Here is a 12,808-nt window from a genome sequence, read left to right on the forward strand (position 1 = left end):
AAAAAATGTAAGTAGATATTCATATCTTCTCCCCTTTCATAGTTAAAAGGCAGCTTACTATATACATTGTTCTGTACCTTGATTTTTTTTTCACATAATAATATACTTGATTTTTTATAGTTGAATAGGCCTATCTATTAATAGTATAATGTATTTTACATCTTTTTGTTTTTATTGCCATGAATAATTACCTCATTTTTCCATTTGCTTTGTTTTCTGTAAGCCAATTGTTAATTTCTTTTTCTTTTTTTTTTTTTTGCTCTTGTGGCCCAGGCTGGATTACAATGGCATGGTCTTGGCTCACTGCAATCTTTGCCTCCTGGGTTCAAGCAATTCTCCTGCCTCAGCCCTGCAAGTAGCTGGCATTACAGGGGCCCGCCACCATGCCCGGCTGATGTTTGTAATTTTAGTAGAGACAGGATTTCACTGTGTTGGCCAGGCTGATCGGGAACTCCTGACCTCAGGTGGTTCACCCACCTCGGCCTCCCAAAGTGCTGGGATTACAGGCGTGAGCCATTGTGCCTGGCCACTAATTTCTTTCCAAATGCTTTATATGCTCTTGTCAGATATTCATCAATATTTTCCATGATCTCAAAAGCTTCAGTTCAAGTTTTTTCCTGAAGACCTTTTTTCCTGGAGTCTGCCATCTTAGGCTCAGCCTGTCTTCTGCATGGCTGTTATCTTGGGGCTTCTTTGGCTGCTCTCTAGTCTTGTCTCCCTTGTTTCTCAGCTGCCCTATCTTTCTTTTCAGTTTACACCCTCATTTGGTTAGGGTAACCTCCACTAGGTTCCCAAGGAAGGGTGCCTACGAGGTAAATTTTTAGAGTCTGTATGTCTATATCTCCTTCCTTCCTTGCTTGCTTCCTTGCTTTCTTGCTTTCTCTCCCTTCCTCCTTTCCTTTTTTTTCCTTCTTTTCTTTCTTTCTCGCTTTGTCACCTAGGCTGGAGTGCAGTGGCATTATCTCAGCTCACTGCAACCTCCACCTTCTGGGTTCAAGCGATTCTCCTGCCTCAGCCTCCCAAGTAGCTGAGATAACAAACAGGTACATGCCACCACGCCCCGCTAATTTTTGTATTTTTAGTAAAGATGAGATTTTTCCATGTTGGTCAGGCTGGTCTTGAACTCCTCACCTCAGGTGATCTGCCCACCTCAGCCTCCCAAAGTGCTGGGATTACAGATGTGAGCCACTGTGCCCGGCTGGCCTTGCTTTTTCATCCAGGCTAGAGTGTGGTGGCATGATTACAGCTCACTGCAGCCTCGACCTCTCAGGCTTAGGCGATCCTCCCACCTCAACATCCTGAGTAGCTGGGACCACAGGTGTGAGCCACCATGCCTGGTTGATTTTATTAATTTTTTGTGGAGACAGGGTCTTGCTATGTTGCGCAGGCTGGCCTCAAACTTTTGGACTCAAGTGATCTTCCCACTTCAGCCTCCCAAAGTGCTGGGATTAGTGAGATGAGCCACCAGGCCTGGCTACCTTTATAAATTTGAAGACACTGTTTCAGTGTCATCTGGCTGCCAATGCTGTATAAGTCTAAATGCTACTTTAAGTTCTGATCCTTTGTAGACAATCACCCCCACCACCCCTGCACACATGCACAGATGTGCATGCACATACAGACACTTTTTTCTATAGAAGCTTTTAGAAACCTATCTTTTTTTGTTCGTTTGGGTGATGGGGTCTCGCTCTGTCACCTAGGCTGCGGAGCAGTGGTGCCATCTCGGCTCACTGTGACCTGCACCTCCCAGGTTCAGGTGATTCTCATGGCTCAGCCTCCCGGGTAGTTGGGATTACAGGTGTCCACCACCATGCCTGGCTAATTTTTGCATTTTTAGTAGAGATAGGCTTTCACCATGTTGGCCAGGCTGGTCTCAAACTCCTGACCACAAGTGATCCACTTGCCTCGGCCTCTCGAAGTGTTGGCATTACAGGTGTGAGCCACTGCGCCAGGCCTAGGAACCTATCTTTATTCCTGAGATTTTATGACTATGTGGGCTTTTCTTTCATTCATTGTGGTAGGCACTTTCTAGGCATTGTTTTTCTGGAAATGAATTTCCAGAAAATTCATTTATTCCAAAGCAATAAAACAGGACAATTTCCCACATCTGAAATTGTGGGAAATTGTCCTGTTTTATTGCTTTGATTATTCCCACTCCCTCATTTTCGTGTTTTTTTTTTCCCCGAGACAGCGTCTTACTTTGTTGTCTAGGCTGGAGTGCAGTGGCACAATCTCAGCTCACTGCAACCTCCACCTCCCAGGTTCAGGTGATACTCCTGCCTCAGCCTCCCGGGCAGCTGGGATTATATGTGCCTGCCACCATGCCCAGCTAATTTTTGTATTTTTAATAGAGACGTGGTTTCACCATGTTGGCCAGGCTGGTCGTGAACTCGTGACCTCAAGTGATCCACCTGCCTTGGCCTCCCAAAGTGCTCAGATTACAGATGTGAGCTACCTCATCTGGCCCTTCTCCCTAATTTTTTTTTTTTTTAATTAATTTAGACGGAGTCTCCTTCTGTGGCCCAGGCTGGAGTGCAGTGGCGGGATCTCAGCTCACTGCAACCTCCGCCTCCTGGGTTCAAGTGATTCTCCTGCCTCGAGAGTAGCTTGGATTATAGGCACCTGCCACCATGTGTGGCTAATTTTTGTATTTTTAGTAGAGGCAGGGTTTCACCAGGTTGGCCTGGCTGGTCTTGAACTCCTGACCTCAAATGATCCACCCATCTTGGCCTCCCAAAGTTGGAATTACAGGTGGGCCCACTCCTCTCCCTCATTTTTTTTTTTTTTTGAGACGGAGTCTTGCTCTTGTTGCCCAGGCTGGAGTGCAATGGAGCCATCTTGGCTCATTGCAGCTTCCGCCTCCTGGGTTCAAGCAATTCTCCTGCCTCAGGCTCCTGAGTAGCTGGGATTACAGGTATGTGCTTCGGTTATTTTTGTATGTTTATTAGAGACAGGATTTCACCATGTTGGCAAGGCTGGTCTCAAACTCCTGGCCTCATGATCCACCCACCATGGCCTCCCAAAGTGCTAGTATTACAGGCTTGAGCCACTGCACCCAGCTCTCCCTCATTTTCTATGTGCTCTCTATGCTTCCTGTTACTTACATTAGGGGACTTTATGGATTGCTTCTGTCATCATCTGCTCATTTCTCTCTCCTATTTTTCATCTCTGCCTTTTTGTTCTTTCTGTGAAATTTTGTTGACCTACATACTAACAACTTTATTGAATTAGTCTCATCATTGTGTCTTTAATTCTCAAAAGCTTTTTCTTGTTCTCTAACTGCTAGTTTCTTGTAGCATTATGTTCTTTTTAGTCATGTAACATTTACCTTTCTTTTTTTTTTTTTTTTCCTGAATCAGAGTTTTGCTCTTATTGCCCAGGCTGGAGAGCAATAGTGTGATCTTGGCTCACTGCAGTCTCTGACCCGCCAGGTTCAAGCGATTCTCCTGCCTCAGCCTCCCAAGTAGCTGGGATTATAGGCGCGTGCCAGCACACCCAGCTAATTTTTGTATTTTTTTTCTTTTCTTTTCTTTTTTTCTCTTTTTTAAAATTTTTGTATTTTTAATAGAGATGGGGTTAAGCTATGTTGGCCAGGCTGGTGTTGAACTTCTGACCTCAGGTGATCTGCCCACCTCGGCTTCTCAAAGTGCTGGGATTACAGGCTTGAGCCACTGGGCCCAGCCTCTATTTGCTTTTTTTTTTTTCCTTTTTTTCTTTTTTTGAGATGGAGTTTCGCTCTTGTTGCCCAGGCTGGAGTGCAATGGCATGATGGCTCACCGCAACCTCCACCTCCTGGGTTTAAGCGATTCTCCTGCCTCAGCCTCCCGAGTAGCTGGGATTATAGGCATGTGCCACCACACCTGGCTAATTTTGTAATTTTTTTTAGAGGTGGGGTTTCACCATGTTGTCCAGGCTAGTCTTGAACTCCTGACCTCAGGTGATCCACTCGCCTCAACCTCCCAAAGTGCTAGGATTACAGGCGTGAGCCACTGTGCCTGGTGCTCTATTTGCTTTTTTTCCTGTTTGAATTGTCTGTTTCCTTCTGGATATTTTTCCCGTTTGTTTTGGGCATTGTCTTTTATAATGGAGGTACTAATCAAATAACTGTTAATACTTGGCTGGGTATTCATATTTAAGAGTGAGGCCTTAGGATCAGTGTGGTGGCTCATGCCTATAATCCTTGCAGTTTGGGAGGGTAAGGTGGGCGAAACACTTGAGTTTAAGAGTTCAAGACCAGCCTGCAAGATGACAAAACCCTGTCTTTTCTAAAAATAAAAAAATATTAGCTGGGTGTGGTGGTGCACACCTGTAGTCCTGGCTCCTTTGGGGGCTGAGACAGGAAGATTGCTTGAATCCAGCCGAGATGGTGCCACTGCACTCCAAACTGGGTAACAGAGCAAAACCCTGTCTCAAAAAAAAAAAAAAAAAATAGGCTTTGACCAGTTAATAGTTCATCTTGAGTGAGTTTACTGATTCTTGGATTTACTGCTAGTGATTGTGAACAGGTCTTCCGTGTCTGTAGTCTCTGTCTCTTGAATTATTTTGTCTGGGGCTATTCAATTCCTCTAGAGAATTATATCCAAATCTCCTGCCTGGCTGCTGGCCTTCTGGAATGAGGTGTAGAAAAGGGCCCAGAGCTCCTACCAGTAAGAATGCAGATTTATATGGACTCTTCCTACCTCCATCTTTCTACCACCACCACTGTGCCTGGTATCTCCAAGTTCTGAACTTTGATGGTTCCAGTTTCTCCTGAGAAAAACACCTTCAGTCTCCTGGTAGAGGAACATGAAAGTTTTTGGTAGTAAAATAAAAACATTTAAAAAATAAATAAAAAAAAAGAAAAAAAAAGGCCGGGCTTGGTGGTTCACGCTTGTAATCCAAGCACTTTGGAGGCCACGGCGGGTGGATCACCTGAGATTGGGAGTTCAAAACCAGCCTGACCAACATGGTGAAACCCCGTGTTAAAAAAAAAAAAAAAGAAAGTTTTTGGTAGGATGAAGACATTTGCCAGTTTTTGTTTGTTTGTTTGTTTGACACGGAGTCCTCCTCTGTTGCCCAGGCTGGATGGAGCATAGCGGTATGATCTCGGCCCACTACAATCCACCTCCTGGGTTCAAGTGATTCTTGTGCCTCAGCCTTGCAAGTAACTGCTACTGCAGGCACATGCCACCATGCCCGGCTAATTTTTGTATTTTTAGTAGAGACGGAGTTTCACCATGTTGGCCAGGCTGGTCTTGAACTCCTGACCTCAAATGATCCACCCGCCTCGGCCTCCCAAAGTGGTGGGATCACAGGTGTAAGCCACCGCGCCTGGCTAACATTTGCCAGTTTTGTGTCCAGACTTTTTAACCAAACCCTGAATTTAGTCATGCATCTTACCCCATCTCAGCTTCCTGCAGTATTTTGTACCTTTAAGTGTGAGCCTTACCAGGATTGTGTAGGGCAGATAAGCCTTTTGACATAGGTTCCCCTCTGTGGTCACTCCAGATGTAGCTTCCTTCACCTAGCTAAGTCACTAGTCACTTCACTTTGCTGTTCATCTTCAGAGACTTTATTAGAGTTTGCTTGTCTGTTGTCTTCTCTCCCATTTTCTTTGTTCTTTCTTTCATTTATTTATTCAACAAGTACTGTTGTATCCCAATAAGTGCAAGGCATTATTTTAGATGCTTAGGATACAATAATGAAGAAAATAAGTTCCCTTTCCTTATGGAACTTAAATTTTTGTTGTGGGGGAGACATTATTTTTAAAAAAATAAATCATATGATATGTTGAAAGGTGGTAAGTGCCATGGGAGAAAATAGAGTAAGGAGGATAAGAAGTTTTGGGGGCTGGAGGATAAGAAGTTTTGGGGGCTGGAGGAAGTATGGATTGTTATTTTATTTATTTTGAGATGGAGTCTCGCTCTGTTGCCCAGGCTGGAGTACAATGACACGATCTTGGCTCACTGCAACCTCTGCCTCCCGGATTCAAGTGATTCTTCTGCTTCAGCCTCCCAAGTAGCTGAGATTACAGGCATGTGCTACCACATCCAGCTAATTTTTTTTTTTTTAAGATGGAGTCTCGCTGTGTCTCCCAGGCGGGAGTGCAGTGGCGCGATCTCGGCTCACTGCACCCTCTGACTCCTGGGTTCAAGCAGTTCTCCTGCCTCAGCCTCCCGAGTAGCTGGGATTACAGGCATGCACCACCATGCTGGCTAATTTTTTTGTATTTTTGGTAGAGATGGGGTTTCACCATATTGGCCAGGCTGGTCTCAAACTCCTGACCTTGTGATCCACCCACCTCAGCCTCCCAAAGTACTGGAATTATAGGCGTGAGCCATCACGCCTGGCCAGTTTTTTATTTATTTTATTTTATTTTATTTTTGATACAGAGTCTCGCTCTGTCGCCAGGCCCCAGGCTGGAGTGCAGTGGTGCGATCTCACTGCAACCTCCGCCTCCCGGGTTCAAGCAATTCTCCTGCCTCAGCCTCCCAAGTAACTAGGACTACAGGCGCATGCCACCACGCCCAGCTAATTTTTGTATTTTAGTAGAGACAGGGTTTCACCATGTTGGCTGGGATGGTCTCAATCTCTTGACCTCGTGATCCGCCCGCCTCGGCCTCCCTAAGTGCTGGGATTATAGGCATAAGCCATGGTGCCCAGCCCAGCTTTTTGTATTTTTGATAGTGATGGGGGTTTCACTGTTTTGGTCAGGGTGGTCTTGAACTCCTCACCTCAAGTGATCTATCCACTTCAACCTCCCCAAGTGTTGAGTTTACAGATGTGAGCCACCATGCCCAGCCTAGGTTGTAATTTTAAATAGGGTCAATGCAGGCTTCTTTGAGAAAATGATATTTGAATAAAGTAATGATTCTCAATTGAGGGAAGTTTTGTTCTGCAGGCAGTGATGTCTGAAGACATTTTTGGTTGTCATCACTGGGGCATGGTTGGGTGGTGCTGTTTGCATCTACTGGGTAGAGGCTAGGGATGCTGTTGCATATCCTACAATGACTGGGCACAGTGGCACGCACATGTAGTTCCAGCTACTCAGAAGGCTGAGGTGGGAGAGGATCACTGGAACCCAGGAATTTGAGGCTGTAGTGCACTATGATTGCACCTGTGAATAGCCTGGGTAACATAGCGAGGCCCCTGTTTCTGAAAAATAAAAGATCCTACAGTGCATGGAGCAGCCCCTTAAAATAAAGCACTTTCTGCCCCCAAATGTCAGTAGTGCTGATATTAAGAAACCCTGGAATAAAGACTTAAAGGAAGTGAGGATGTTAGCCATGCAAAGGTCTCGGGGAAAAACATTTTAGGCAAAAGAAAGAGCTATTGCAAAGACCTCAAGATGAGATTGTAGCTGGCTTTTTGGAGGAAATGATGGTAGACCCAGGCAAATGAGAAGAAGAATAGTAGGAGATGAGGTGAGAGTTAATGGTAGGGACTTTGGCTTTTATTCTGTGTCTTAGTCTGTTCTCACATTGCTATAAAGAACTTCCTGAGACTGGGTAATTTATGAAAAAAAGGTTTAATTGGCCAAGCACGTAAGGCTCACACCTGTAATCCCAGAACTTTGGAAGGCCGAGGTGGGCGGATCACCTGAGGTTGGGAGTTTGAGACCAACCTGACCAACACGGAGAAACCCCGTCTCTACTAAAAATACAAAATTAGCCGGGTGTGGTGGCAGGTGCCTGTAATCCCAGCTACCTGTGAGGCTGAGGCATGAGAATTGCTTGAACCTGGGAGGCTAAGGTTGCAGTGAGCCGAGATCACGCTATTGCACTTCAGCCTGGACAACAAAAGCAAAACTCCGTCTCAAAGAAAAAAAAAAAAAAGAAGAGGTTTAATTGACTCAGTTCCACATGCCTGGGGAAGCCTCAGGACAGATTATCATGGCAGAAGGGGAAGCAAGCACATTTTACTATGGTGAAGCAGGAGAGAGAGAGAAGGGGGAAGTGCCACACACTTAACCTAACCATATCCTGTGAGAACTCCATCACCAGAACTGCAAGGGGAAGTCCACCCCCATAAATCAGTCGCCTCCCACCAGGCCATTCCCCCAACATGTGGGGATTATAATTCGAGATGAGATTCGGGTGGGGACACAGAACCAAACCACATCATTCTGAATGAAATGGGAAACCATCAGAAGAAGTTTTGATGGGGTGAGGGAGGAATGTCATGATGCTTCATTTGTTGTGTTGAGAATGGATTATTGGTGGGAGTGTGGGTTAGATAGAAGCAGGGAGACCAGTTGAGGGGAGCTGTGCAGCAGTAATCCAGGTGAGAGATGATGTAGATCCATCAGTGGTAACAGTGGAGACGGATATACATTGAGGATAGAACAACAGGATTTCCTGATGGATTGAATGAGAGGTATAAGAGACGTGAGAAGTGGCCAGTCGCTGTGTAATCCCAGCACTTTGGGAGGCTGAGGCAGGGGGTCACCTGAGGTCAGGAGTTTGAGACCAGCCTAATCAACACAGTGAAACCCCATCTCTACTAAAAATACAAAAATTAGCTGGGTGTAGTGGCAGGCACCTGTAATCCCAGCTACTGGGGAGGCTGAGGCAGGGGGATCACTTGAGGTCAGGAGTTTGAGACCAGCCTGATCAACACAGTGAAACCCCATCTCTACTAAAAATACAAAAATTAGCTGGGTGTAGTGGCGGGCACCTGTAATCCCAGCTACTGGGGAGGCTGAGGCAGGAGAATCACTTGAAGCTGGGAGGCAGAGGTTTCAGTGAGCCGAGACCATGCCGTTGCACTCCAGCCTGTGTGACAAGAGCAAGACTCCGTCTCAAGAAAAAAAAAGGAGAGAGAGAAGTGAAACATGACTCCAACAAGGACATTTTTGGAGGTAATGGATGTGTTTAGTACCTTGGCTGGTGGGGGTTGGTATCCCTAGTATATGTATATGTCCAGGCTCATCAAAATATATACATAAAATGGGTACAAATCTTATATATCAATTATACCCTAATAAATATAAGAAAATGGCTCCAGGCGTTTTGTGTAGAACAAGTAGAAGGATAAAGTTACTGTCGACTGAGACTGGAAAGACTGGTAGAGCAGATTTGGGTTGGAAGAGATGAATAGTTCAATTTTGGTCATGTTGTATCTGAGGTGCCTATTACATCTGAATGGATGTGTTAAGTTGGTAGTTGGGTATATTAGACTACAGTTCAAGAGAGAGAAATCCAGGAGTTATTAGCATATAGATGTCATTTAAAATCACAAGGCTGGCAAGAGATCACCAAGGGAGTGAGAGTAGATAGAAAAGTGAAGAGGAACAGGGACCAATCCCTGGGGCTCTCCCATTTTAAGAGGTTTAGAAGAAGAGGAAGAACCAGTAAAACAGACTGAGCAGAAATGGTCAATGAGGTCATAAGAAACAGGAGTAAGGTGTCCTGGGAACTAGAGGAAGAAAGTGAACAGAGAAGGAGTGGCTTGTCACCTGTGCCCAATGCTTGCTGATTGGTCAAGGAAGTGAGAACTCAGAGTTGACCATTGGATTTCATAACAAGGAGGTCAGGGATGACAATGTGAACTGTTTTGGCGGAGTAGTGGTGACCTGATTCAGGTAGGTGAATAGAAGAAGAATGGGAGGCAGTGAATAGGTTCAGTTCTTGTGATGAGTTTTATGACAAAGAGGAGCAGAGTTGGGGAATATAGGGTCAAGAAGATTCTTTTTTTATTCTGCTTAAAATGGGAGAGTAGGCCAGGCGCAGTGGCTCATGTTTGTAATCCCAGCACTTTGGGAGCCTGGGGCGGGTGGGTCACCTGAGGTTGGGAGTTCAAGACCAGCCTGACCAATGTGGTCTCTACTAAACCCTAAAAAAAAAATACAAAATTGGCCAGTCGTAGTGACGCATGCCTGTAATCCCAGCTACTCAGGAGGCTGAGGCAGGAGAATCGCTGGAACCCGGGAGGCAGAGATTTCGGTGAGCTGAGATCACGCCATTGCACTCCAGCCTGGGCAACAAGAGCAGAACTCTGCCTCAAAAAAAAAAAAAAAAGAGTAAAAGCGATCTGATAGTATATTAATGGGAATGATCCAGTACTGAGGGAAGGCAATGATGGTAAAGGAGAGAGAAGGGAGAATTGTTGGAAACAACCTAAATAAGCTGATGCCTTTTTAATTCCTTTTTTCATTTTAGTAGGATTTTTAGGAGGAATATTCTGTTATTTTAACCAGAAGTTCCCTTTCATCTTAATACTTAAGCATTCCCATATAAGAATAGGAGTTTCAGTCTCCATCTTACAATGAAGATACCAAGGCCCTATGTCATACAGTGGAGAAGCTGTATTTCATATTCACTTACCCATTATCTTTCAGGTCAAGCTTCAAGCGATTTTCCTGCCTCAGCCTCCCGAGTAGCTGGGACTACAGGCATGTGCCACCATGCCTGGCTAATTTTTTGTATTTTTAGTAGAGACGGGGTTTCATTGTGTTAGCTAGTTAGCCAGGATGGTCTCAATCTTCTGACCTCAGGTGATTCACCTGCCTCAGCCTCCCAAAGTGCTGGGATTGCAGGCGTGAACCACTGCACCCGGAGTCTTTTTGTTTTTGTTTTTGTTTTTTTTTGAGACGGAGTTTCTCTCTGTCATCCAGGCTGGAGTGCAGTAGTGTGATCTCCGCTCACTACAGCCTCCACCTCCGGGATTCCAGTGATTCTCCTGCTCAGCCTCCTGAGTAGCTGAGATTACAGGTGTGCGCAACCACACCTGGCAAATTTTTGTACTTTTAGTAGAGACCAGGTTTCACCATGGTGCCCAGGCTGGTCTCGAACTCCTGACCTCAAGCAATCAACCCATCCTCCTTGGCCTCCCAGAGTGCTGGGATTAGAGGTGGGAGCCACTGCGCCGGGTTTTATATGACATTGAAATCTTGCTTCCCAAAAGCATTCCTTTCTAATCAGCTAGTACACAACAGCTGAACTAGTCTTTCTTTCTTCTTTCCTCTCTCTTTCTTTCCTTCTGTCCATCCATCCATCTTTCATTCTTCCTGTCTTTCCTTTCCTTCGTCTTTCCTTCCCTCCCTCTTTTCCTTCCTTCCTTCCTTCCTTTCCTCCCTCCCTCTCTCTTTCTTTCCCTCCTTTTCTTCCTTTCTTTTCTTTCTCTTTTGATGGAGTCTCACTCTGTCGCCCAGGCTGGAGTGCAGTGGCACAATCTCGGCTCCCTGCAACCTCCACATCCTAGGTTCAAGTGATTCTTCTGCTTCAGCCTCCTGAGTAGCTGGGATTACAAGTGCCCATCACCATGACTGGCTAAATTTTGTTATTTTTAGTAGACGGGGTTTTGCCATGTTGGTCAGGCTGGTCTTGAAATCCTGACCTCAAATGATCTGCCCACCTCGGCCTCTCAAAGTGCTGGGATTACAGGCGGGAGTCATCGTGCCCAGTAGAACTAGTCTTTCTTTAAATCACTAACCTTAAAATTTGGAAACTATTCAGTAAAAATCAAAGATATCTTATGTGAAATTATAGCAAAAGTGATCAAGTACAGCCTTAATTTATCTTACCTCTCAGATAGCACTGTTTTTTGCTGTAACTCCCCCTTTACTACATAATTTTGTGGTTTGTTTGAAAATATAGTGGACCCAGAATACATGCATTATGAAAACAAAAGGACCTAGTAAATCAGATGGTGTTTCCTGTTATGGTAGCAATTGGCTTTAAGGATTTTTGAGACCACAACAACTAAATCAGGATTGCATTTGACTTGTATTTACCAGGAGGAAATGGAGGATCTGAGTAAGTTATAATATAGCTGGTACTAGGTTATATGAAGAAATATAGAAATGATGTGCTTATGTCAGGACATTAAAAGTAAGAGTGGAATCATAGCACCTTAGTAATACATTAGGAATTCACAGAAAGGGAAGATTATTTTCCATAAATAAACTGAAGTTCTACATAAGAATACCTTTCCTGTTCAGTCATTCATACCACTTTCCAATAATATTTGTTGAACACATATTATATGTCAGACTGAGGAAACAACTCTAAGACTTCATGGAGCTTACAGTTCAGAATACAATTGATAGCATCCTCTGTAAAGTCACAGGGCAGGGATTATGATTTTTTTACCTGAGACAGGGTCTCACTCTGTTGCCTAGGCTGGAGTGCAGTGGTAAGATCTCGGCTCACTGCAGCCTTGACCACCCGGGCCCAGGCGATCCTCCCACCCTAGCTTCCCGAGTAGCTGGGACTACAGGTTTGTGTCACCATGCCTGGCTAATTTTTATTTATTTATTTTTTGAGATGGAGTCTCACTCTGTAAACAGGTTGGAGTGCAGTGGCATGATACTGGCTCACTGCAACCCACCTCCTGGGTTCAAGCAATTATCCAGCCTCAGCCTCCCGAGTAGCTGAGATTATAGGCGCCCACCCTGACGCCCAGCTAATTTTGTATTTTAGTAGAGATGGGGTTTCGCCATGTTGGCCCAGCTGGTCTCAAACTCCTGACCTCAAAGTGATCCAGCTGCCTTGGCCTCCCAAAGTGCTGGGATTATAGGCGGAAGTTGCAGTGAGCTGAGACCGTGGTGCTGCACTCCAGCCTGGGCAAAAGAGTGAGACTCTGTTTCAAAAAAAAAAGAGTATCAATGAGATTGGATTAAGGCCTACCATAACTGGCACATTTTAACTAAATCACCTCTTTAAAGGCCCTGTCTCAAAATACGGTCACATTTTGAGTACTGGTGGTTAAGGCTTCAACATAGGAATTTTTGGGGGATAAAATATAGCCCCAAACAATCACCTAGCATGAATAATCAGCTGTGAAGTTTGCGAGTTTTGCTTGTATAATAATTTGGTTCTCTTTCTAG

At 44.9% G+C, this 12,808-nt stretch overlaps 1 protein-coding gene across 8 annotated transcripts in view; it reads left to right on the forward strand.

The window, feature by feature from the left end:
* Positions 1-12,808, forward strand: part of TRMT2B (tRNA methyltransferase 2 homolog B) — a 45,066-nt gene that overhangs the window by 16,950 nt on the left and 15,308 nt on the right. The gene's annotated exons all lie outside the window — the stretch shown is intronic.

Source organism: Aotus nancymaae, unplaced genomic scaffold (genome assembly GCF_030222135.1).
Source record: "Aotus nancymaae isolate 86718 unplaced genomic scaffold, 86718_ANA_hifiasm-v0.15.2.pri h1tg000004l, whole genome shotgun sequence".
Classification (NCBI taxonomy): Eukaryota; Metazoa; Chordata; class Mammalia; order Primates; family Aotidae; genus Aotus; species Aotus nancymaae.